Source organism: Panthera tigris, chromosome B1 (assembly GCF_018350195.1).
Source record: "Panthera tigris isolate Pti1 chromosome B1, P.tigris_Pti1_mat1.1, whole genome shotgun sequence".
Lineage (NCBI taxonomy): Eukaryota > Metazoa > Chordata > Mammalia > Carnivora > Felidae > Panthera > Panthera tigris.
Genome location: NC_056663.1, coordinates 110468822 through 110493461, shown reverse-complemented (window position 1 = coordinate 110493461; position 24640 = coordinate 110468822). Strand labels below are relative to the sequence as shown.

At 38.0% G+C, this 24640-nt stretch overlaps 1 protein-coding gene across 2 annotated transcripts in view; it reads left to right on the top strand.

Moving 5' to 3' along the window:
* ALPK1 (alpha kinase 1) overlaps positions 1–24640 on the top strand; it is a 129630-nt gene that overhangs the window by 4636 nt on the left and 100354 nt on the right. The gene's annotated exons all lie outside the window — the stretch shown is intronic.

The following is a 24640-nucleotide window of genomic DNA, read 5'->3' as shown; positions in this document are numbered from 1 at the left end:
CGGATCCTCTGTCTCTCTCTCTCTGACCCTACCCCATTCTCTCTGTCTCTCAAAAATAAATAAATATTAAAAAATAATTTTTAAAAAATTAAATTCCTTCGTATTTTATTCAAAAGAGTCCTTTCATTAACAAATTTTATTATTTGAAATTAGGGCTATAAACTACTTTGGAAAGCCACAAATTACAACCTTTAGAATAGTTTGGGACTGGGGCATCTGTGTGGCTCAGGTGGTTAAGCATCTGACTTGGGCTCAGGTTATGATCTCACGGGTTTGTGGGTTCAGGCTGCAAACTGGGCTCTGTGCTGACGGTGTGGAGCCTGTTTGGGATTCTATCTTCCTCTGTCTCTTCCCTTCCCCCACTTTCACACTCATGTGCAGGTGTGCTCTCTCTCTCTCTCTCAAATAAATAAATAAACATTAAAAAAAAAAAAAAGAATAGTTTGGGACTTCCAGGTGGGTGAGAGTACAGAGGCAGGGTCAGAAAGGAGGGTATTTATGTCACAACATACTGACGTCTCTAATATTTGCTATCTCCCTCTGCCTTTTCTTTTCTTGTTAGTAAGTGTAGCTAGTACTCTTATGAGAAACAATATCTGCTTTTGGTTGGCTGATACCTCCTTGTTAAGAACATTTTAAATTCCTTACACATAATCACTGTTGCTGTTCAAGCCTATACATGATGCTTCAGCATAGTCTCCACATTCTTTCGTTTCTCCTCTTTCCTCCGTGACCTCAAATACAATTGAACGACATGGTGCATTAGTGTGATCGCACCACAGAGCCATGCGCCCCTGTCTAGATGGTGCGTCAGCAGATTACAAGTCAGCAGATTACAAGTCTGTACATTGAGCACAATTTTGGATAGGGGTGTGTATAGATTAACTTACCACCTAAGAGACATACCAGACCTGAACAAATGCTAAGTCAAGCCTTTATACCAACTGACTAAAATAATTTACTTCTCTTTTCCCACCTCCTCCTTCTGAACTCTGTCAACCTACAACCTCAAAAGAAATAAAATACTTAAAATTATGCTGGCAATAATTTACTCTGCACTTTAAACATCTTTTGAATCTGAGCTGAATCAATTCTCCAAGTTCTTTTCCAACAAGACACCAGAATTTTATAGTATCCTCCATGGGCATGAGTGATGTTAGGGTGACCGGTGATGCAGGTGGCAAAGACTTGCACAAAGAGTAGAACATCAAGCAGGACAGAATGTGTTGTTGGCATGTTAGAGCAGGAGGTGACAGGTTTCTCTGTCCAGGGCTCATCTGGGATGTGAGTTGTGGTCAGGCTAGAGAAGAATATGTTTTGTAGTTGGAGTCTATTTGCTGAGAATGCAAGGTACCATGATCTGGAAAAACAAAGAGTGCCAAGTATAAACACTTGTGAGTTTTGTCTGTAAACTTGGCAAGGGAAGGGGCTGTGAACAGATTCCTGTCAAATAAGGAGCCAATAATTACTTTAAACTTTAAAATATATACACATATATACATATATATGTTATATAATATATATTATATATTATATTATTATATATTATGTAATATATAATATATAAATGTATATATGCATATATATACATTTATATTTATATATTTATATATACACATTTTTTATATATACACATTCATATATACACAAATTTATATATACACATATATAATATAAAATATATATACATATATGTGTATATATAATATATATGTGTATTTTTAAAGTTTATATATATTTATATATATATTTTTAAAGCCATATGTAAATCATGATGAATGTTATAAAATCTCACATAAAATAATACTGTGTAATGAGTACACTTGACATATTGAGCTGTAACAGTCTCCCCTTAGGTCCTATGTGATCTAAGTTTGAGTTTAGAACCCAGAATTTTCCTTAAGAATAAATGTATTCATTTCAAAATATTTCTGAAACTCCATGGTTCCTCCCATTGCAAAAGAATTTCAGTAACCCCTTTCCCTGAACACAATACACATACTACTGTTACTGTCCCTTAATCTATTTCAGATGATGATGGCTTTTTAGCATAAAATGCTCTTTGGAAATGCTTTCCTGAATTTTTTTTAATGTTTATTTATTTTTGAGAGAGAGAGAGTGAGAGAGCATGTGTGTGCACACATGGGGGAGGTACAGACAGAGAGGGGGACAGACGATCTAAAGTAGTCTCTGAACTGACAGTACAGAGCCTGATGCGAGACTCGAACTCATGAACCGCGAGATCATGACCTGAGCCGAAGTAGGCCGCTGAACAGACTGAACCACCCAGCCTCCCCTGTTTTCCTGAAATGTTAAGCATCTATGGTTTGAAGAACTTTAATAGGAATGTGCTTTCAAACCTTTGGTGTAAACTCATTCTATATTTTTGTTATTTTTATTTGTTGCCTCTCTATATGGAGAAGTCTTTGTTTCTTGTTATTGACAGTGACATCTTTTTGCAGGATGTTGTGATTTGCTCTGTTTATAGAGTTCTGTGAGATAGACAAATTTAAAAGTAAGAATATTGTCTGGGACTATTATTCTTCTATGTCTAAAGAAAGGAAAGAGATCATAGCTTTAACATCAGTTATATGTTAATACAATTTTCTCAAAGTATGGTGTACAAACTACTGATTTTAGGTAGCATGTGTCTTTGAAAATTTGAGTTAGATGCTTATTTTAATGTGAATTAAAAATATAACTAGCTCATAAAATTTATGACTTCATGGATATTATTGCTCAGGAAGATGTTAAGTAAAATGAAAGTAAACTGTTCACTACTGATTTTAAGGAAATGAGTAAACAAGGTAACAATTGTGAAGGTGGCATGTAAATGGCTAAAGTTTTAGAAATATTGAACTAATGTGTTTGCTAAGTGGATATTTTCTGAACCGCTGCAGAAATGTGAACCTCACTGGTCCTTGGTTACACTGCTCAATTAGTAATACAATCTGTTAAAATTTCTTAATTATAGATGTACAAAATATTGGATAAAAAATGCCTTTTCAAACTTTTATCAGACCTACAGTCCTCATGAATTGTCATAACATTGAAGGGATGTAGAAATTAGCCCATATTTTTTGAAATCAGAATCATAGAGAGGATGAATCATCCCAGAGTCAGCGTTATACTTCTGTTGTGCCTGTTTCACCAAGACACTGATATCTTAGAAGGGCAGGGAGGGGTGCTGTGCACTAAAGGGTGAGAGAGGGGGAGGGGACATAAACATCATCTAGGTCAAGGACCATCAGTGTATCATGTAGTGTGTCAATGGCCATTAAAAATGGTCATATTGTTCGTTTCTTTCAAGGAATCCATTCTAGGGAGGATGTAATTCTAAATATGGAGAAAATCCACACAAGATGTTTATCATAAAGGTATTTATGATACAAGGAATTCCAAGCATTCTAAAAAAAGGGAAAGATTAAACAAATTATGGTATAACAGTCCCTCCCTTATCCATGGTTTTGCTTTCCACAGTTTTAGTTACTTACAGTCAACCACTGCCAGAAGCAGATGATCTTCTTTATGACACTTCCTCACACGCCTGAGTCATTCACCTCACTTCATCTCATCACATAGACGTTTTATTGTCTCACATCATCACAAGAAGAACAGTGAGTAGTATATAGGCATATCTCATTTTATTATGCTTTGGTTTATTGCGCTTTTCAGATACTGAGTTTTTTACAAACTGAAGGTTTGTGACAACCCTGGTTCAAGCAAGTCTGTCAGCGCTGTTTTTCCAACGGCATTTGTTCACAATTTTCTCTGTCATGTTTTGGTAATTCTCTTGAAAGTTTCAAACCTTGTCATTATTGTTACATTGTCATGGTGATCTGTGATTAGTGATTACAACTTGCCGAAAGCTCAGATGATGGTTAGCATTTTCTAGCAATAAAGTATTTTTTTCATTTTGGTGTGTACATGTTTTTAGGCATAATGCTATTGCACACTTAGTAGACTAAAGTATAGTATAAACATAACTTCTATATGCACTGGGAAACCAAAAAGTTCATTTGACTTGCTTTATTGCAATATTTGCTCTATTGCAGCGGTCTGGAACTGAACCTGAAATACCTTCACAATATGCTACAATAAGAAATGTTCAGAGAGAGAGACCACATTCACATATATTTTTTCACAGTATATTATTATAACTTTTATTTTATTATTGTTGTTGTTAATCTCTTCCTGTGCCTAATTTATAAATTAAACTTTATGTATGTATGCATGGGAAAAAAGGTGATATATATGGGGTTCAATATGGTTTCAGGCATTCATGGTCTTGGAATGTATCCCACAAGGATGGTGGGGGTGGGGGGGACTACTGTATATCTGTAAAACAAGATGAAGAATAGTACCAGCACAGAAAATGCTGAGTGAAAAATGGATTCAAGGCTGATTAACAATCGTACTTACAATTATGTAATACATACATAAAATGATATAGATATAAATTCACAAATATTCTGAAAGTGGTTATTGTCTTACAGTGGTAGATTAATTATTCCTTTTCCTTTCTCTACTTTTGTATATATAATATATTTTTGGATTGGCTTTTTATATTATTATATAACATATTTATATTATTTTTTTTTAAGTTTATTTATTTCAGAGAGAGACAGAGAGAGCGCAGGGAGAGAGGCAGAGAGAGGGAGAGGAAGACAGAATCACAAGCAGGCTCCATGCTGTCAGCACAGAGCCTGATGCATGGGGCTTTTGACAAAACTCTGTCAAATAAATATGTTAAATATGTTAAATAAACTACGCTGCTGTATAGTAAATATAATTGTTCAGTCTTTGGGAGACAAATCTTACCTTTTCTTTGTTTGACATACAAATAACTTGCTATTTGAAAAAAGGGAGGATTGAGTCTCAGTGCTAGAGTGAACGGGCATGACAGAATCAAAGAACAGAGGGGGAAATACCAGTTGAAATACTTACTACTAGTTGATTTTTCTTACATTGGTTGCCTTCAATGTCAGCCATGGCTTTTACTGAAGTCAACTTATTCTTTTATTTTGAAGAGAGGAAAAAAGGCAGGAAAGAGGAATGGGAACTTCACATGATATGCATGCTATTAGTTTCTTGATTTGTTTCTCATTCTTTTGGATTCCTATAACCTGGATTCATAAATGTATGTCTGTACATACTGTAATTACATCTATTTTTGCCATATTATTGCATATACTCCTATTGTACCTCAAAGTATATTGTGTCATCAGCTTGCTCAGGAAGCTTTACTTAGAATCTTAACCCTAGCATATATAGTTACTGTGATGCATTCCCCATTAGTGCATTATAAGCACTAAAAAATATGCACAATTTTCAACAAAACCTCATCCATTCATAATTGTTTTTCTTTTCTATAAGAAAAATGCTTAGATCCTCATCACATGTCCTTTTGCTTGACGACTTCTTCACAATAACTTAATCTCTGATTAAAGTCTGGATGCTGCAGGTATCATTCTCCAAGATAACTATATTCCTACCCAGAAATTTGCTTCCCTAAATCATGCCCAAGTTATTATGAGGGATAGTAACATGTAAGTGAATAGCATCTCTTGTGAGATATTAATCGGTCAGGTCTGATGCTCATTTCCTAATGTTGCAGGTTATTTAATAAGAAATATTTGAAGCCTTTTGAGCCCAGATTCCCTCCCACCCTGTACCTCCCCTCCTCTCCAGTGGGCAAGAGAGACTGGTAGGCAGACACCAGGAACTAGGAAGAGCTTCTTAAGGCACAGCTTGCCAGGCAGCTGAGAAGCAGACGGAAACACCCTTATCCCATTAATTCTGGGCTGCAGGCTCCAACCTCTTAATGTAGATGAGGCAAAGCACTTCATCTTTGTAGCTCTCCTAGCGGATTTCTTGGGGGCATATTCTTTGAATATATTTCCACTTAATAAAATGACCTCTTATTACTTTATTCAAATCCGAAGGACATTTTCTAGACTTCATCTTTCTCTCTGCGTTTCTTTGCAATTTTGACACTATTGACTTCTCCAAATTTTCTTTTTTGGCTTCCATATCACCATGCATTTCTGACTCTTCTAGTTCTCTGGCTGCACTCCCCTTTTATATTCCCGTTCTCTGCTCTCTGCCTCCTCTTGCTCCTGCTGTATTTTCACATTGGGTGATGCCCATTGCTACGTTTATATCGGTTTACACTCATATACCGAAGGCCCTGTGGTTCCTCTTCCAGAGTTCTGGACTCTTACATCCAAGTGTAAATCTGTTACTAAATATCTTTATTCTGCATCCCACAGGCATCTCACATCTAAAATTTTCAACCCTGGACTCATCATTTCTCACCTCCATCAGTATTTTTTATATTGATATCTGGCACTAAAAGCCAGTGGACTTGCTCAAGCGAAACACTTGGGGCTCTCCTAGACCCCTTATTTATCAACAGCATGTAATCAGTTTTGAAGTGACATTGATTCCGTTTCTTAAATATCTTTGGAAACTACCTGTATGTCTATTCTTGGTTCAAGCCCTCAACATCTCACACCATATCCTCATCTCCTCAGCGTCTAGTCTGCCTGCAGGCAACATTTTAACAGTTATTTTGGGTCATGTTGTTCAGAGACTTCCCATTTTCCTAGCATGTATTTTAATAGCCCTAGTGATCCGTGATCTGCATCGTTCTCCAGCCCCATCTTTCAGCCCTTAGATTCATACCCTAGATGAATCTAAGTTCCAGTGATACCTTGGTACCCATTCATTCCCAATATGCTCCTCCATTCTTTATCCCAACTACTGCTTGCTCTGCCTGAAAGACCATTCCTTTCTTTGGTGGCTTACTTTCTGAAAGGTACAGCTCAAGCGTATTCCTCTGGGAAGATTTGACTGACTTTACTGCTCTCTACCAAAGCAGGTGGCCACGTTGTCCTGTTGGACTAGACATTTCCTAGAACCCAGAGTATTCTTCTTTCCCAGAACTTTTTTGCAATAACCACTTTTGAAAACTGAGACTGTATCTTCTGTCTCTGAATTCCCAGTACCTAACCCAATGCATGAGACATTGTATGTATCCAATATGGATTTCCTAAATAAATAAAATTTCATGAGTCCCTACTTCTCTGCCCTATTGCTTTTGTTTAAGTGAGATTTACCACTACTTAAAGCTCCCTAGCTCAGAAAGGGCATAATTTTTTCCCCAGAATTTAATTTAAAAAAATCCATCAATTCAACATTTGAATAATTACATCTACTTTTTCACACATATATAATGATATCTTCTCAACTAGAGACTGTAGAAGGTTGTGACATTTGAGAGGTCTTGGACCCTGGCAAATGCTCCTTCTGACTTGGTATTGTTTTTTAAAAATCTTGAATCTTTGCTCCATTTAAATATATTTAAAGATTCCCAGAAGGAATACCATATATTCTGTATTAAAAGGCCCATATTTTTACATGTTTATTTATTATGAGAGACAGAGCAAAGAAGGGGCAGAAAGAGAGGGAAAGAGAGAGAACCCCAAGCAGGTTCTGCGCTGTCAACACAGAGCCTGACACAGGTCTCCAACCCATGAACTTTCAGATCATGACCTGTGACGAAACCAAGAGTCAGACACTTAACCAACTGAGCCACCCAGGCACCCCCTTTAAGAAAAAAAGTTTATTTATTTATGTATTTATTTTGAGAGAGAACAGAGAAAGGGCAGAGAGAGAGGGAGAGAGAGAGAGAACAGGTTCACATTTTAAAGCAGCTTGTCCATAGCATGGCCAAGTTTTTGCTTTTGTGCTATTAGGTTATTTTTAGAAAAAGATTTTACTGTCTATTCAAAAAGAAAAAAAAATTTCTTCTAGGCTTTTATCAAGTCTAAGTGCTATCCTATGGTACAGGATGCTTTTGATCTGGTCAATTGACTGCCCCTGTTAGGGTCAGTTTTGTCCCTTTGCTGTGTGACCATGACCAAGTTCCCTAGTCACTATGGGCCTCAATTTTCTCCACCCTAACATAAAGAGAATTATGTTAATTATCTCTTACAGTTTTTATGAGAATCAAATGTGTTAGTACATTAGGGCCCTTAAAACAATATTTGATAAAAACAAATGCTAGCTGTTTTTAAGTCCTGTGGAGTCTATGTAGATCCTATGGTAGCACACCAGGTGGGCACTATCTTCAGTTATTTGTTGCCGAATTTTGAGAAGGTAGAATAGTATTACAGGATTATAGAGTTGGAAAAGACTTTATTGTTTTTTAAGCTTATCTTTTTTGAGGGGGGAGGGGGAGAGAGACAGAGGATCCCAAGCAGGTTCCTCACTGTCAGTGCAGAGTCTAATGCGGGGCTTGATCCCATGAACTATGAGATCATGACTTGAACCAAAATCAAGAGCTTGACACTCAACTGACTGAGCCACCCAGGTGCCCCATCCTAGGAGAAGTTTTGATAAAGATTAACACTCACTGATGAGGGTTGGCTACTGGGATTTGTCATTTGTGTTAGCTGGGATGTGGAGGGGCAGGCAGAGTGGTGAGAATGCCTAGTTCCAAAGCAAGGCTGAAAGAAAAACAGAAGACAATAAATGCAGAAAGCATCCCTAAGTTAACCATAAGTCATGAGGGAAAGGAAGTGCCACTAAAATATATATATAGTGTCACAATGTTTTGTTAAACTACTTCTGACTACACCTAGGCACCTCAGTTGACAGACAAAAATCAGACTGCTCAATTATAGTCCAAGAATACTTAGTTAAATTTTGAAACTTACACTTTCAAAAGCTTCATTATAAATATATATGTGCATATAGAAATATATATATGTATATACATATATATATATAAACATTATAACTGTACACAGAAACAATGATATCAAAAGGTTTATAGTGCTTATTTCTTAGTGGGACCATAGGTAATTCTTATTTTCTTTTTTGCTGTATTTTTTCTCCAAAATTTTAAATAAAATCACCATTTTGCTCTCATTATAAAATAAAATGTTTCAAAAATTTAAATTATTTAAAAATACATCAGAAATCACTATGGTACAATCTTCAAGATTTTCATGACTCAGGGCGCCTGGGTGGCTCAGTCAGTTAAGCGTCCGAGTTCATCACAAGTCATGATCTCGTGGTTCGTGGGTACAAGCCCCGCACTGGGCTCTGTGCTGACGGTTCAGAGCCTAGAGCTGCTTAGTATTCTGTGTCTCCCTCTCTCTCTGCCACCCCCCTGCTCATACTCTGTCACTCTCTCTCTTTCAAAAATAAATAAATGTTATGGGCACATATGGGTGGCTCAGTTGGTTACGCATCCGACTTCAGCTCAGGTCATGAACTCACAGTTCATGAGTTCAAGCCCCATGTTGAGCTCTGTGCTGACAGTTCAGAGGCTGGAACCTGCTTCAGATTCTATGCCTCCCCCTCTCTCTACCCCTCCTCCACTCTCTCTGTTTCTCTCTCTTGCTCTCTCAAAAATAAATAAAAACATTAAAAAATTTTTTAATAAATAAATGTCAAAAAAATTTTTTAAAGTTTTGCATGACTTAAATACTTCTTGATAGAACATACTGGAAAACACCCAGTAGGCTAGTAATACCTCTCACTCATAAGCCAGAAACCACCGTGTATGAAAAAGTAAGTTATAGTGAAAGAAAAGAAAAGCACTACTTATTATGCAATATAGATCTTAGAAGTCTCACAGTATCTCAACACAGTTATTCCCCAAATCACAGTTGTCAAGGAAAAGCTTTTTAGACCACAACTGCATATGCACAAAGTGAAAGTCTAAGTGACACGAGGGAACCAGGGGGTTCCCTCTGGGCAAGTTTTCCCTTCAAATACCCCTATCTGCTCCCATTCAGCCTCTTCTGAATGCACAGCTCATCTAAGAGCTGGCCTTTCATTTCACTTTCCTGGACAGGTCATTAGCTGAGTCATTAGCTGAAGCAGATTTGGAGTTCAAAGTGGACATGTTGAGAATATGATGCTGACTGGATATACAAGTCTGATACCCAATGAACAGTTGAAAATATGCATCGGAAAATTTCAAGGCAGAAGTTTTGACTGGAGATACAAAGTTGATGATTGTCAGCCAATACATTATATTTAAAACTACGAACTGAATGAGATCACCAAGGAGTGGATTGATTGATTGTTGAGAGAGAGAGAGAGAGAGAGAACATGCAAGAAGGGATGGGACCCAGAGAGAGGGAGAGAGAGAATCTTAAGCAAGTTCCACACTCTCACAGCTGTGAGATCATGACCTGAGCCAAAACCAAGAGTCAGACGTTTAACCTCCTGAGCCACCCAGGCGCCCCAAGCCAAGGAGTGGATTTAGATGGAGAAAGGAAGAAGGCCAGAGACTGAGGCTTTGCACATTTCAACATTAAGGGATCTAGGAGAGGAGGATGAACCAGCCAAAAAGGCTGAGAAGGAGAGATCAGTGAGGTAGGAGGAAAACCAAGAGCATGTGGTATCCTGGAAGGCAATGGAGAAGGGAAGATGTGTGTCACATGCTATCTATCACATATTTTAGTAGGTTAAAAAGAAGAGGAATGAGAATTGGTCTTTGGATGTAGCAAGGTGGAGTTCACCAGTGACTTTGACAATGGCAGTTTCAGTGGTGTGATGGAGCAGAAGTCTGATTGAAGTGCATTTAAGAGAAAATGAGAAGAGACAGATTGAAAGCTTAAGTAGGAGCAATTCTTTCAAGGAATTGTGCTGCAAAGGGCAATAGCTATTGATGAAAGTGAAGTCAAGAGATTTTTCTTCTAAGATGGGAGAAATAATGGCATGTTTGTAAATGGATAGGAATGAACCAATGGAGAGCAAAAACTCAGAGAAGAAAAAAATTCAGCACTGAGTTTGAGTAAGGAGAAGGGTGCAATTATTGTTTGAATGGAGTAATTGCTTCCAGATAAGAGAATGGGTGACTCATCTCTGAAAGCAAATGGGAGGGCAGAATATGGGTTGCAGCCACTGTTAGAGGTGAGCAGGAGTCTGTGAAAGTCCTCTTCTGATTGCTGAGAATGAGGGTAGAGGAGGAAAGGAGACAAAGTATGAAATCGGCCCCTGACAGAGTGAAAGGTGGATGGACCTGAGAATCACAATGCGATTGCCTGGCAGCATTAATGGCATCACTGAGTTTCAGAGGCAGAAATTTAAAGTGGAATCAGGGGGCAGGGACATTTTTTCCCCCAGCATCATTCAGCTGTGTAAAGTTTGGGTTTAACTAGAGTTGTGATTTTGACATGCACATGTTAAAAACAAGGGAGTCAAAGGTGTATGCATGTGGTGATGATCATGATTGACCATGGAAATTAAATTGGGTAGAGGGAGGAGAAAGGGCCTCAAGGGGGGTGGTAGGATCAATGGATCCTAGGTCCCAGTGAGATTTTGGGATTGTTGGATTTGGGAGAATAAAAGGGGACAAGATGGATGGTAGTGGAGTATGAAAGAGTTGCCTTAAAAGTGAATACCCGAGGTTGGGTGAAGGGCAAGATCTTTGGAAGAAAGGATTCAAGAAACCAAGAGTCCCTGATCACTAAATAATTATTGAAATCTCCAAGAATGGGGGTCATTGGAGTAACAATGATGTGGGAGCTAAAATGCCCTAGGAGCAGGCTGTTGACATTAACAATGACGGGCAGTGGGTCATGATGTAAGATTCCAAGATTGGGGAAGGCATATGCAGATTAAATAAGGAAGGCAAAAACAAGGTCTAAAAGTGGCCAGGAGGCTGCTTATTTAGAGCCAGTGGTTCAGGGACTTAAGGGCATAAGCTGCCCCCTGAAAGATTTTTCAAGGTGGTTGAAAATTTAAAGCACTATGGGGGCACCTGGGTGGCTCAGTTGGTTAAGTATCTGACTTTGGCTCAGGTCATGATCTCACAGTTCGTGAGTTCAAGCCCTGCATTGGACTCTGTGCTGACAGCTCAGAGCCTGGAACCTGCTTCAGATTCTGTGTCTCCCTCTCTCTTTGCCCCTCCCTACCCTGCTCATGCTCTGTCTCTGTCTCTCAAAAATAAATAAACGTTAACAAAAGAAAGAAAATGTAAAGCACTATGAAATGTCATGTATTGCTATTTCTAGCATATGAAAAAATAGTAACTATTATTGCAAATTCTTTCAGCAAAATATTTACATAAATAACCAGGAGGACTTCCTCCCTCTGGCAATCCCCAAAAGTAATAAATAGACTTCTTTTAAAGTCACTGAGACAAGAGATCATTCAGGTTTTTTCAGCAAAGTCTCTTTATTTTCTCATAATGAAACTGTCAGAGAGTACCAACCCTGATAATTTAGACCTCTGATAGTAAAGTTTCTAAAAAGTCTAAAGAGAGATTTGAAACCCCTACCTCTATTTAAGAGGATGGGGAGAGATGTTTGTACCCTGTTAACCACTTTGGACAGGATCTGGTCTTCTGTGATTGACATTTTTCCTTTATGTGTTTCTTTTTTTAATGTTTATTTATTTTATTTTACTTTTTATTTTTTAATGTTTATTTTTGAGAGGGTGCTAGTGGGAGAAGGGATAGAGGATCGAAGCGGGCTCTGGGCTGACAGCAGCCAGGCTGATGTGGGGCTTGAATTCATGAACTTTGAGATCATGACTTGAACCGAGGTCGGTTGCTCAACCAACTGAGCCACCCAGGTGCCCTTATTCATTTATTGTTAAGGTTTATTTATCTTTGAGAGAGAAACAGAGAGTGGAAGTGGAGAAAGGGCAGAGAGAGAGAAGGGAACAGAGGAGCTGAAGCAGGCTCTGCGTTGAGAGCAGAGAGCCCGTCGCGAGGCTCGAACTCATGAACCATGAGATCATGACCTAAGCTGAAGTCAGACACTTAACCGACTGAGCCACCCAGGTGCCCCTCCACGTGTTTCTAACGTGATGGATGGTGATGACCAATTGTAACTTCTCTACTCTCATTTGGGACTCAGGACGGTGAGTTTCCTCTGTTCTCTTACCTGGGATGTTTCAAGTAGAAATCATGCAACAATGCCTATGACATAATGCAGGAAATAAATATAGATTATTCCTTATTCTGTCCCTTCTCTTATTATAATAAAGTCCTCTGTGTTTAATATTTTTTTTAACCTAGAAAGTTCTAAATTAGAACTGGATCAAAATCTATGAACACCAATTTTGGGTAAGTTTTCACATGAAGTTTTGAATTAATTATTTTCTCCTAATTATAGAACTATACATAGTCATTGTAGAAATCATAAAAAGAAGGGGAAAATAGTCAAAGAGTATTACTGAGAGCCAAAGATGCTAAATATTTTGGTGTATTTCCTGCTATTTTTGTAGTCATTCTTAATAATTGTGGTAAAATACACATAAAATGTGCCATCATAATCATTTTAAGGGTAGAGTATAGTGGTATTAATTTACATTCACATTCTTGTGCTACCATCACTCCATCTATCCACAGAATGCTTGTCATCTTGCAAAACTGAAACTCTCTTTTCACCATCAAACAATAGCTTCTCATACCCCACTCCGCTCCCCCCACCCCACCCAGCCCCTTAACAACCACCATTCTACTTTCTGTCTGTATGCATTTGACTACTCGAGGCACCTCAGGCAGTAAGTAGAATCATGCAATTTTGTCTTTTTGTGACGCTTATTTCATGTTATATAATGTCCTCAAAATTTACCTGTGTTATAGCGTTGGTCAAAATTTCCTTTTTTAAGGAAATGTATGTGTATACCACATTTGTTTATCTGTCTGTTGATGGGCACATAAGTTGCTTCTACCTTTTGGCTACTGTAAATAGTGCTATTTTGAACATGGTATACAAATAACTCAAGTCCATGCTTACCATTATTTTGGATATGTATTCAGAAGTGGAATTGCTGCATCATATGATAATTCTATTTTTAATTTCTGAGGAAACACCATAATATCTTCTTCCATAGCAGCTGTACCATTTTATATTCCCACTAACAGTGTGCTAAGATTATAATTTATCCACATCCTGGCCAGTACTCTATTCCTTTTTCCTTTTTTTTTTTCTTAGTAGCCATCTTAATGGGTGTGAAGTGGTATCTCATTGTGATTTTTGTTTGCATTCCCTAATTATTAGTGATGTTGAGCATCTTTTCATGTGCTTATTGACCATTTGTATATCTTCTTTGGAGAAGTGTCAATTCAAGTCCTTTGCTATTTTTTTAAATTAGGTCATTTGTATTTTTACCCTTGAGTTGTAGGAATGCTTTACATATTCTGGATATTAATTCCTTATCAGCTGTATGATTTGCAAATATTTTTCCCATTCCAGGGGTTCCTTTTGCACCCTGTTTAATATGACCTTTGATGAGCAGAAGTTTTTAAATTTTATGTAGTCCAATTTATTTGGGGGTTTTTTGTTTGTTATCTGTGCTTTATCATACCCGAGAAATCACTGCAAAATTCAGTATCATAAAGATTTTCTCCTGTTATCTTCTAAGACTTCTATAGTTTTAGGCTTTATTTTATTTTATTTTAGGCTTTACACTTTTAAGTTAATTTTTGGCTTTGGTATAAGGTAAAAGTCCAACTTTATTCTTTTGCACATGGACGTCTAGTTTTCCCAACACCATTTATTGAAAAGATTGTCCTTTCCCCATCGAATGGTCATGGCACCCCTATCAAAAATCACTTGATGTGAAGGGTTATTTCTGGGCTCTCTATTCTATTTCATTGGTTTATATGTCTGTCTTTATGCCAGTATCACACTGTTTTGATTAGAGTAGCTTTGTAGCAAATTTTAGAATCAGAAAGTACAAGACCTCCAACTTTGTTCTTCTTTTTCAAGATTGCTTTGGCTATTTGGGTTTTTTGAGATTATAAATGAATTTTAGGATGGGTTTTTTTTCTATTTCTGGAAAAAACATCATTCATCTTCATCTTTTTAAAAACATAGTAGCTGTCACACTGTGAACACTGGTATATTCTGTTTTTTCCTCCTTAACATTATATTTATCTTGTTAAAAATAAACATTAGGTCTTTTTATTCAAACACTTCATAAACATATTTCACAATGACTACATAAAGGAAAACGAACAAATGGAAGTATAACTGAGAGACTAGAAAATATTTATGCCTCAAACTATGTGACTAGAATATACTTTAGATATTATAATCATAAAAATGAGAAACATATGATTCAAGATTGTAATTCTTATATTATTTTTGACCAACTACAACTCTGGAATTCATTTATTTCCTCAGCAAACATTACTGAGTCTCTATAGTTTATAATACACTGGGAACCTAGATACAAATTAGATATGATCTTCACCCTCAGGGAAAGGGAACAAATACTAAAATTTAGTGAAAGTGTAGTATGTATCATGAGTTTTCACTTTCTTTTTTAGTGTTTGTATTCGTCTTATGGAGAAGTGGTGTTAGACCCATTTACAGATGAGGGGAAAAAACATTCATTTCAGAAATGTGTCTAAGGTGACACAGAGAGTGAACAGCAGGCCTGGGAAACAGTTCAGGGTTGTCTGCTTCCAAAGCTCATGCCCTTTTCACTCTCCCAAGTTTCCTTTAGGCACTAATGACATAGCACAAGAGACAGGAGTACATACAGCTAAGTGTAATGTGAACAAAAACTGGTATAGCTATGAATTCTGCCAGAAAAGAGTAAAAAGAGGCTTTAGAGAAATGGCACTATCATTCATCCGTTCACAAACCCGAACTGAGCTTCTATTTCACAAATCCGCACTGAGCTTCTATTGTGTGCTAGTCACACGGCTGGTACCAGCTGTGCACTGGAGATTTGAAAGAGAATGAGTGAGGCTCTGCCCACTCTCAGGAGTCAGTCTCTTGGGAGGCAGTTAAGTAACTGATATATGATAGAGCCTTGTGCCAAGCTCTGCCACAGAGGAGAAAACCGAGTGCCGGGGGACACTATTACAGGGTACTAAGGGCAAGTGCACAGTGACAGAAGCTGTGCTGCATTGCAGGTATGCTGGGTACCACACACTGGATTCCAAGTTCAGGTGCTTGGACGACTTCATCCTATAGGCAGACATTTTTTTTTAATTTTTTTTTTTTGTTTGTTTTAGAGAGAGAAAGAGCATAAGCAGGGGAGGAACACAGAGAGAGAAAATCTCAAGCAGGCTCCATACTCGACACAGAGCCTGATGCGGGATTCAATCCCAGGACCCTGGGATCATGACTCCAGCTGAAAGCAAGAGTCAGATGCTCATCCGACTGAGCCACCCAGATGGCCCCGAGCAGACATTTTTAAGGAGGGGAGTAACAAGGTTAATTCTGCTTTTAAGAGGCTACCTGGCAATGTGTGAAGTATAGAGTTATGGGGATATGGAAAGAGACAGGTGGCAGGAAAACCAGTTTGGAGGCTAATGGTCCCAACTAGAGATGGAGGGGACCTGGGAAAGACAATAACAGAAGAGATTGTGAGAGCAGAGACCATATTTGCAAGGAGAAGATGGCAGAATTCATCCAATATAGGATGTGTAGTGTGAATAAGGTAGGAGTCAAGAGAACAGTGTAAACAAAGGCTTCAGGTCATATATATGTTCAGAACCACTGCATTATTTGCAAGTGAAGGACTCATTCAGCACTTCATAAGTAGGTAATGAATGCTCTTTGGATTATCAGTGTTTATTTCATATATTTAGCCATGCTAAAATACCCTTAATAGTTGAATAGATTTTTTTCTCCCAGTTTGCACATGGCCTGCAATACTATGTACACTATTAATTCTGTTAGCAAGCTCTTTCTACATAGATAGTACAAGTGAAATTTTTATTGCTGTTATATTGAAGCATCATAGATTTTGAGACAATGGGCTAGTGATGTTTTTCTATAATAAAATTCAAAAAGAGTAATGTATTTTTTTTCTGAAATGGGGTTCAAAAAAGGTTATTGGTAGATAAAGAATATGCATCACTATTTTAATGTTTCACAAAAGTTTTCCATTTTGATAGGTCATTTCTAAGTCTTGTAATTTATTTGGCTCTTTTTTGTTCTGTAGAGCCACATTTGTTTTCATTAAGTAAAGATACACATCTAGTTGAAGAAGTGAGATCTTTTATGCCTGTGCTGTTATATGTAACCAGAAGAGGGCGGCAGTGAGGCACTAGAAAGCATGAACAGACCCTTAAAATTGCAGAAAGGCAGTTAAGATCATCATGTAAATGACACAAACATTTGTTGGGACTGACAACTCATTAACTGACTCATTTTCTGAGCCAGAGACTATGACATAAACATTGTCACAGAATTTTCAGAACATCTGATGATGTCCTTATAATGCAAAAAGTAACACTAAGAAGTAGTCTCAACATTTTACATCAGTCCGAAAGGAAAACAATTAGAGGATGAATTAAGAATAAACATATTGTTCCTTGTTAAAGAGCGTAGGCAGAGAATGTAATAGCTTATAGAGACAACAAAAGGAATCCTATTTTCTTTGAATATTACAGATATTCCTGAAATAAAAAGAAATACTTCCAATTTATCAAATATATGGTAAGCAAAGTGTAGGATTAAGCAACTGAGAGAGGATGTCCAGATTCAGTAGATATCTCCTTTTATAAACAATTCATGAAAACAAATACTTTTTGAGTACATCATATATGCTAGGAATTATCCTATGTGCTAAACATTCCCGGCTATAGAGAAGAACAGAACAGATGCATGCCCTGTCCTATTGGAGCATATATTATAGTGGGGAAGATAGACATTAACAAAACCACTAAAATTAATTCATAGTTACAATTGAGAAAAGAATGGAAAGCAGTCTACCACAGGGCTACAAGTAAACTAGTTTAGGTTCATTCCCCAAATTGGAAATTAGATAAAACTGAAAATAGGACTTAAGAACAACTTATTTGAAGTACTTAATACCTATTTACATTATGTATTTCTTTTAACAATAAATAAAATGGATAAGGGAAAATCTACATAATAGTAAAAATAACAATGCACAAGAGTATTTGGGTAGTTGATATACAACAATAAAACACCACCAATTTGAAGTGTAGTAAAATATCCCCAGACTTCTCTGACTGCCTGAACTTGATTAAACAACCATGTCAGTCATCAGACTGGCTGCGGCTTCAACTGAGAATCTGTCCTCACTTGATCCACTCAAAACCCCAGGTCCCAAACCTGAAAAACACTTGTGTAAATATAATCCCCTACCTCCTCTTTTTTGTTCATTCGTCTCAGCATCTCCAACATCCCAGATTCTCAGTTGGCCCAGGCTATGAGCCCACTTCTAGGTCCTCTAGCCTCTCTGAGTCTGGACCCCTTGGTTTCACAGGCACTTTAGACTTTTGATATGTTCCTTTGCCCTCTGCTGTATATACTTTCCAGATGTGGATTGACTCAGCTGTCTAGAGTAGAGGTGGGGTAGCCCCTCAGCTGACTGATGGCATCCATTATTGATGAACTGTAGCTGGGCCCCACTGAATCTTTTATTTATCCTTACTTGTCTTTCCAATTCTCTACAGCCCCTGTTTCAATCCAGAATCCCCCCTTTTCAAGCTGAACTCACTGCTGCCACCCTACCTCCCAGATTTCCATCTGTTTGACTTAGGATACTGGGTTATCTATGGTGAACTCTCAGATTTTCTGTCGGTCATTAGCCATTTTTTTCTCCTTCCCTTATGCCTCAGAGAAATGGTAGTCTACCTTGGATTAAGCCTACTCCTTCTGACTTCTTAAACCTCTTTTGTGATTTTTCTCATTCATATTCTTTCTCTTTCGTTTTTTTTCTTTGCTTTATTTTTCCTTTGCCTTCTAATAGCTCCTTAGCCTACACACGTGTTCAAATCTAATGACTTTTATGAAATATTCATTTCCCCTGAGACTGCATTCCATCTTTCTCCTTCCCTTAACAGCAATGCTTCTCAAAATAGTAGTCTATATTTATCCCTTTCACTTCCTTGATTAACACTCATGCATCTACTTCTGATCTGCCCTCTTCTGATTATGATGTCTATTTACAAGATCAACAAGAACTTTACAATCACCTAATCTAGTTGCCTCTTCCCAGCAGTTACTCTGGGGTTTCCTGTGGAACTTGTTGCTCAGTATCATGTCTCTGCTGTTCTTGGTTCTCACAGTTCTGGCTGTTTCATTGGAGGCCATAATTTTACTGTTTGGCTCCTAAGTAGTGGCATTTTGTAGAAGTCTGGTCTTCTTCATATTTTACCTTTGCCTCCTTTAATCGAATACAGTGGCTTCTATTATTGCCCCCGACGTGGATGATCCCCAAATTGCTCTCCAGCCCTAATCTCTCTCCTGAATCCGACTCACATTTCCCACCTTTTGTAGAGAGCTTCATTGATCTACAAGATTCCATGGGCACTTCAAACAGAACTGGTCTGAACTCATCATCTCTCAGTGTTCCACGCACCCTGGATTTCCTGCTAATTCTAATCATGATCTGCATTTGCTCTTGCTGTGTCTCCATCCCACCCCATCTGTCTGAAATGCATCTCTTTGTACCACTTTCCTTGTTCCCCAGTCCCTGCCTCTCCATTTTCTCCGGTTGTTGGAGTCCTACCCATCCTTCAGTGTTTAGCTTATATTTGTCCTTCTTAGCAAGCAATTACTTAACTAAATCTCCCCTTCCCCACTCTTCACCCATTCTTTGCTTGGAATTCAACTATATCTGATCCCCCTCAGTCTTGTGTTTGAGATACAGATTTGTGTTTGTCATCTCTATTAAACCCTGAGGCCTAAAAATGCTGGGACTATGTCTTATTCATCTTTAGATCCCCTGCAGAACCTGACACATAGCAGAAAACCTAGAAATTATGGTTAATTTGCATTGTTGGAAGAAAAGTACCTTCATTTTTTTAAAGTTTATTTATTTATTTTGAGAGAGGGACAGAGAAAATGAATGGGGGAAGGACAGAGAAAGGGGGAGAGAGAATCATAAACAGACTCTGCACTGTCAGCACAGAGCTCGATGCAGGGCTTGAACTCACAAACTGAGATCATGACCTGAGCCCAAACCAAGAGTCAATGCTTAACCTATTGAGCCACCCAGGCACCCCACAAACCTTAATTTTTAAGAATTGAGAAGAAAATGGAATTTATAATATGCAGGCTACAAATCTAGGAGAATATAGGATCTAAAAAATCAAATTTACATCAAATATAGTTGACATTTTTCCTATTTCAGTTGAGGCAGATTTTTAGACGATTACATAAAATTTCACTCGGTAAGGGCCTTTTTTTAGGGGTAATTTAATTCTTGGAAATTAAGATTTAAATTTCAGGGACTGGGATTTTATTTTACTTTCTTTAAAGTTACTAAGTTGACTAAGTTGGGAACGACTGGGTGGCTCAGTCAGTTGAACATCCAACTTGTGCTCATGTCATGATCTCACAGTTCTCGAGTTCGAGCCTCGCGTTGTGCTCTGTGCTGACAGCTTAGAGCCTGGAGCCTGCTTCAGATTCTGTGTCTCCCTCTCTCTGCCTCTCCCCTTCTGATGCTCTGTCTCTGTCTCCCAAAACTAAATAAACATTTAAATAATAAAAATAAAGTTAGTAAGTTGGCCTGCTACTGTTTCATGGATCCAGGCAAAAGACATGAGATGAGCCTCTTGGGTCAAAGACAGGGGACTTTATTATTCAAGAGCACAGCAAGCATGAGCATCATGTAGACATCTGTTTCTTGTGTCCTCTAAGTCCCAAAGGAGTGATACTGAGCAGTCAAGGTGGATGCAGGTGGGTTTGTGTTGCAGTCAAGGAACATTGATCTTGAGGAAGCCACTGCTTTTATAACAAAATTGTTCTATGACCTCATTTCTCAAGGTTGCTGCAAATACAAACCTTATAAATAGGCCAAGCAAGGGAAATTGGGTTGACATTCTTGACACGCTCAGCAAGAGCTTGCAGAGATGCATGCCCACAGCCCATGGTGGATTGCCTTTCCCAAAAACATTCTGTGAGAGTAAAGATTGATGATTATCCTGGTGCAACAGAGGGACTCAATAAATACTTGTTGAATCAAATTAATTAATTAATGAGAAGAAGGGGAACCGCTGAGGAATTTAAAAAGGCAAATAGAGTGAATCCCTGTGGGAACAGTTCCAGATTTCAGATCTTTTTCAGAAGAAAAAGTCAAAAGGGTTATGAGAACTAAGACGTTGTAGACCACTTAGCCTTATAACAAATAAAATTTCCAAAAACTTTACCTCATGGAAAGTGAGAAGGACTCACATACAAAATAATCACTGATTAAGTCCAAACAACCTAAGGCAATGCCTGTAGCTTGCTGAATTAGTATCGCAGTAACTATAGTTCTTTCCATCTGCAGTGTTTTGTCACACACTAAATTTCATTGAAAGTTTAGACATTATGCTCATTTGGGAACTTCTACCACACATGAGTTTTACTTCCTTAAAATGGTGACTTGAACTACAAATCAACATATATTATGCTAATGAATTTGATCAGAATTAAATACTTGCTTCAAAAGTTGCAGTCAAACAAATGAAATACCTTACCCTCTCAAAGATTCTCTCTTGCTTTAAAATTAACGTATGATTAACATAAAACACTGCATTAGTTTCAGGTGTACAATATAGTGATTCTACAATTCTATACATTACTCAATGATCACCACAATTAGTGTAGTCACCATCTGTCACCATACAAAGTTATTACAACATTACTGATTATATTCCCTACTCTGTACTTTTCATCTCCATGACTTATTTATTTTGTAACTAGAAGTTTGTACTTCTTCATCCCTTTTATCTATTTCACCCAACCCCCCACCCTACTGCCCCTCTGGCCACCACCAGTTTTTTTCTCTGTATTTAAGAGTTTGTTTTTTTGTTTGTTTTTTCATTTATTTTGTTTTGTTTTGTTTTGTTATGTTTTAGATTCCACATATAAGTGAAATCATAGGGTATTTTTCTTTTTTTATCTGACTTATTTCACTTAGCCTAATACCTTCTAGGTTCATCTATGTTGTTGCACATGGCAAGATCCCTTTTTTTTTTTTTTATAGCTCAGTGATATTCCATCATATGCTCCACACCACAACTTCTTTATCCATTCCTCTATTGTTGGACACTTGGATTGCTTCTGTATCTTGACTATTGTAAAAATTGCTGCCAATAAACAGAGGGGTGCACATATCTTTATGAATTAGTAGTTTCATTTTCTTTGGGTAAATATCCAGTAGTGAATTATTGGATTGCATGGTGTTTCTATTATTAATTTTTTTGAAAAACCTCCACACTGCACCAATTTACAATCTCACCAACAGTGCATGAGGGTTCCCTTTACTCCACATCCTCACCAATACTTGTTATTTCTTGTCTTTTTAATACTATCTATTCTGACTGGTAGGAGGTGATATCTCATTGTGGTTTTGATTTGCATTTCCCCGATGATTAGTGATGTTGAGTATCTTTTCATGTGTCTGTTGGCCATCTGGATGTCTTCTTTGGAAAATGTCTATTTAGGATCTCTGCCCATTTTTTAATCAAATTGTTCATTGTTTGTTTGTTTTGGTGTTCAGTTGTATAAGTTCTTTATATATTTTGAATATTAGCCCCTTATCAAATATATTATTTGCAGCTATCTTTTCCCATTCACTAGGTTCCCTTAGGAAACCATCAATAAAACAAAAAGGCGATCTAGTGGGTCAAGATTCTCTTCAAGGAAAGGAATTAACCTGAAATATCTTGTCAGAGTGTAACAATGAGGTACTGGAGACCTGTAGGTTGGAAGTGCAGATTTGTGAGGGAAGTTTACTTTTGCACTGATGATTTTAACTCTTGTTTCTCAAGACCACATTAGTCCAAGTGACTAAAATACTCAGGCTACAGTCACAAAATTTTGTGATTGCATATCTCAATGTTTAGCCTCTCTACTTTCCTTTTTTTTCCTGTATGCTTTCCAGTCTTTTCAAACTACTGTTGCAGTGTGCTGTTCTCCATCTGCTGCTCTCACAATTGGAGATTGATTACCTCCAGGATTCACAGTGTTTCTAGCAACCTTATATACTTTGAATTTTTAAATCGCTACTACAGGAAGGTTTTGTTTTTAAGATCTAGAGTTCCTCTCTCCTCTCCCAAGGAATGTTACCCAGGTTCCTCTAAGGAAGCAGGGTTAGAAGGGCTTTTGAGTAACCTGTGCTTCACTCAGACTCAAACTGGTATCCCCAGATATGTCATATAGTTGGAACCCTTACCTACCCCAAGGCAAGTTCTCAGCTTTCCTGAGGCTCTTTCCTTTTCTTTCCTCAAGTTTATAGAAAGCTTCATCATCCTTTTGTCTTGGAAAATCTTTACAATAGAGATGATCATCATTTCTTCATTGGTCTTATCCTCTTTACCAACATCCCATTTTCATACCATTTGCTCTATTCTTCCCTGATTGCTGAGATTGTCCCACACAACAGGTCCCCTTCCCCCAGCCATCAGTGTCATTGTTGCTGTGCCTGAAAGGACCAGGGGTAGATAGCTGATGCCAGAGGTAACTAGCCATTTGTTGTGCTAAGACTTTGTCTTTGAACTAAGGATGCTGAGACTGAATTAGTTTCTGCTGAGGATTTGAATCAGGAGGTCATGTAAAGCCATGATAAATGGATCAGATAAAGATGGTCTACAGAGAAGAATAAGGCAGACCTTGTATGTTCTGTTTGCCTCTGTACTCTTACCATCTAGCATGGTATCTGATACATAGTAGGCTATCAGTAAGTCTTGATGGAATAAATAAAACAGACTCTTAAAGGGGGAGAGAGAGAGAGATTACATTTGCTTCCAACAGCTTTCGGTTCCTGACTCTAATCCCTCATGAGGACTATCTGCATTTCCTGTCCTATGTCCAGGAGAGATCCTTGTGTCCATCCAATAAATCTCCCTTTATGCTATAGCTAGTTTGGGTGTATTATGTTCCTTACAGCTACATTAAACCTAAGAATCTCTTAATATAAGGGTTCCAATCATTAGAACTTAGCGTCTCTGTCCCCAGGGAGCTACAGTTCCTCACGCAAGCCAGAAATCTTGATGACTTGTGCAGAAATCACTGAATTCCAGAAGTAGACATGCCTCCACTTTGCTTGATGTGAACCTCACATTGTTGGGACAGGGAAAAGAGTAGAAACGCAAATTCAACTGAAAATAAAGGAATTACCTCCAAAAATAAAGTTTGATGGTCTTCTTAAAAAGTTACCTCTTGGGGCACCTGGGTGTCTCAATCGGTTGAGCATCGACTCCAGCTCAGGTCATAATCTCGCAGTTCCTGGGGTGATAGCAGGGAGCCTGCTTGGGATTTTCTTTCTCTCCCTCTCTCTCTGCTACCCCCCCCCCACTCCCTCACTCTCTCTCTCTCTCACAAGTAAATAAACATTAACAAAATAAAAAATTAAAGCAACATCTCAGGACACCTGGCTGGCTCAGTTAGAAGAGCACATGGCTTTTGATCTTGGAGTTGTGGGTTGGAGTCCCACAGTGGGTGTAGAGATTACTAAAAAAAAATAAATACACTTAAAAAAAAAAAGCAACCTCTGAAGAAAAACTCCAGAAACTCCAACTTGAGGATCCTTTTGTAGAGAGGGCCAGGTCTTATGCATTGTTGACTGAACGTGACTTTATTTAGGGTCCACAGGGTAGATCAGGCATGATCAAGAGACACTTGCCAACCTAAGCTCCAGGACGAGGGGGAGTAGGTCATGGCTTCACCTCAACTTC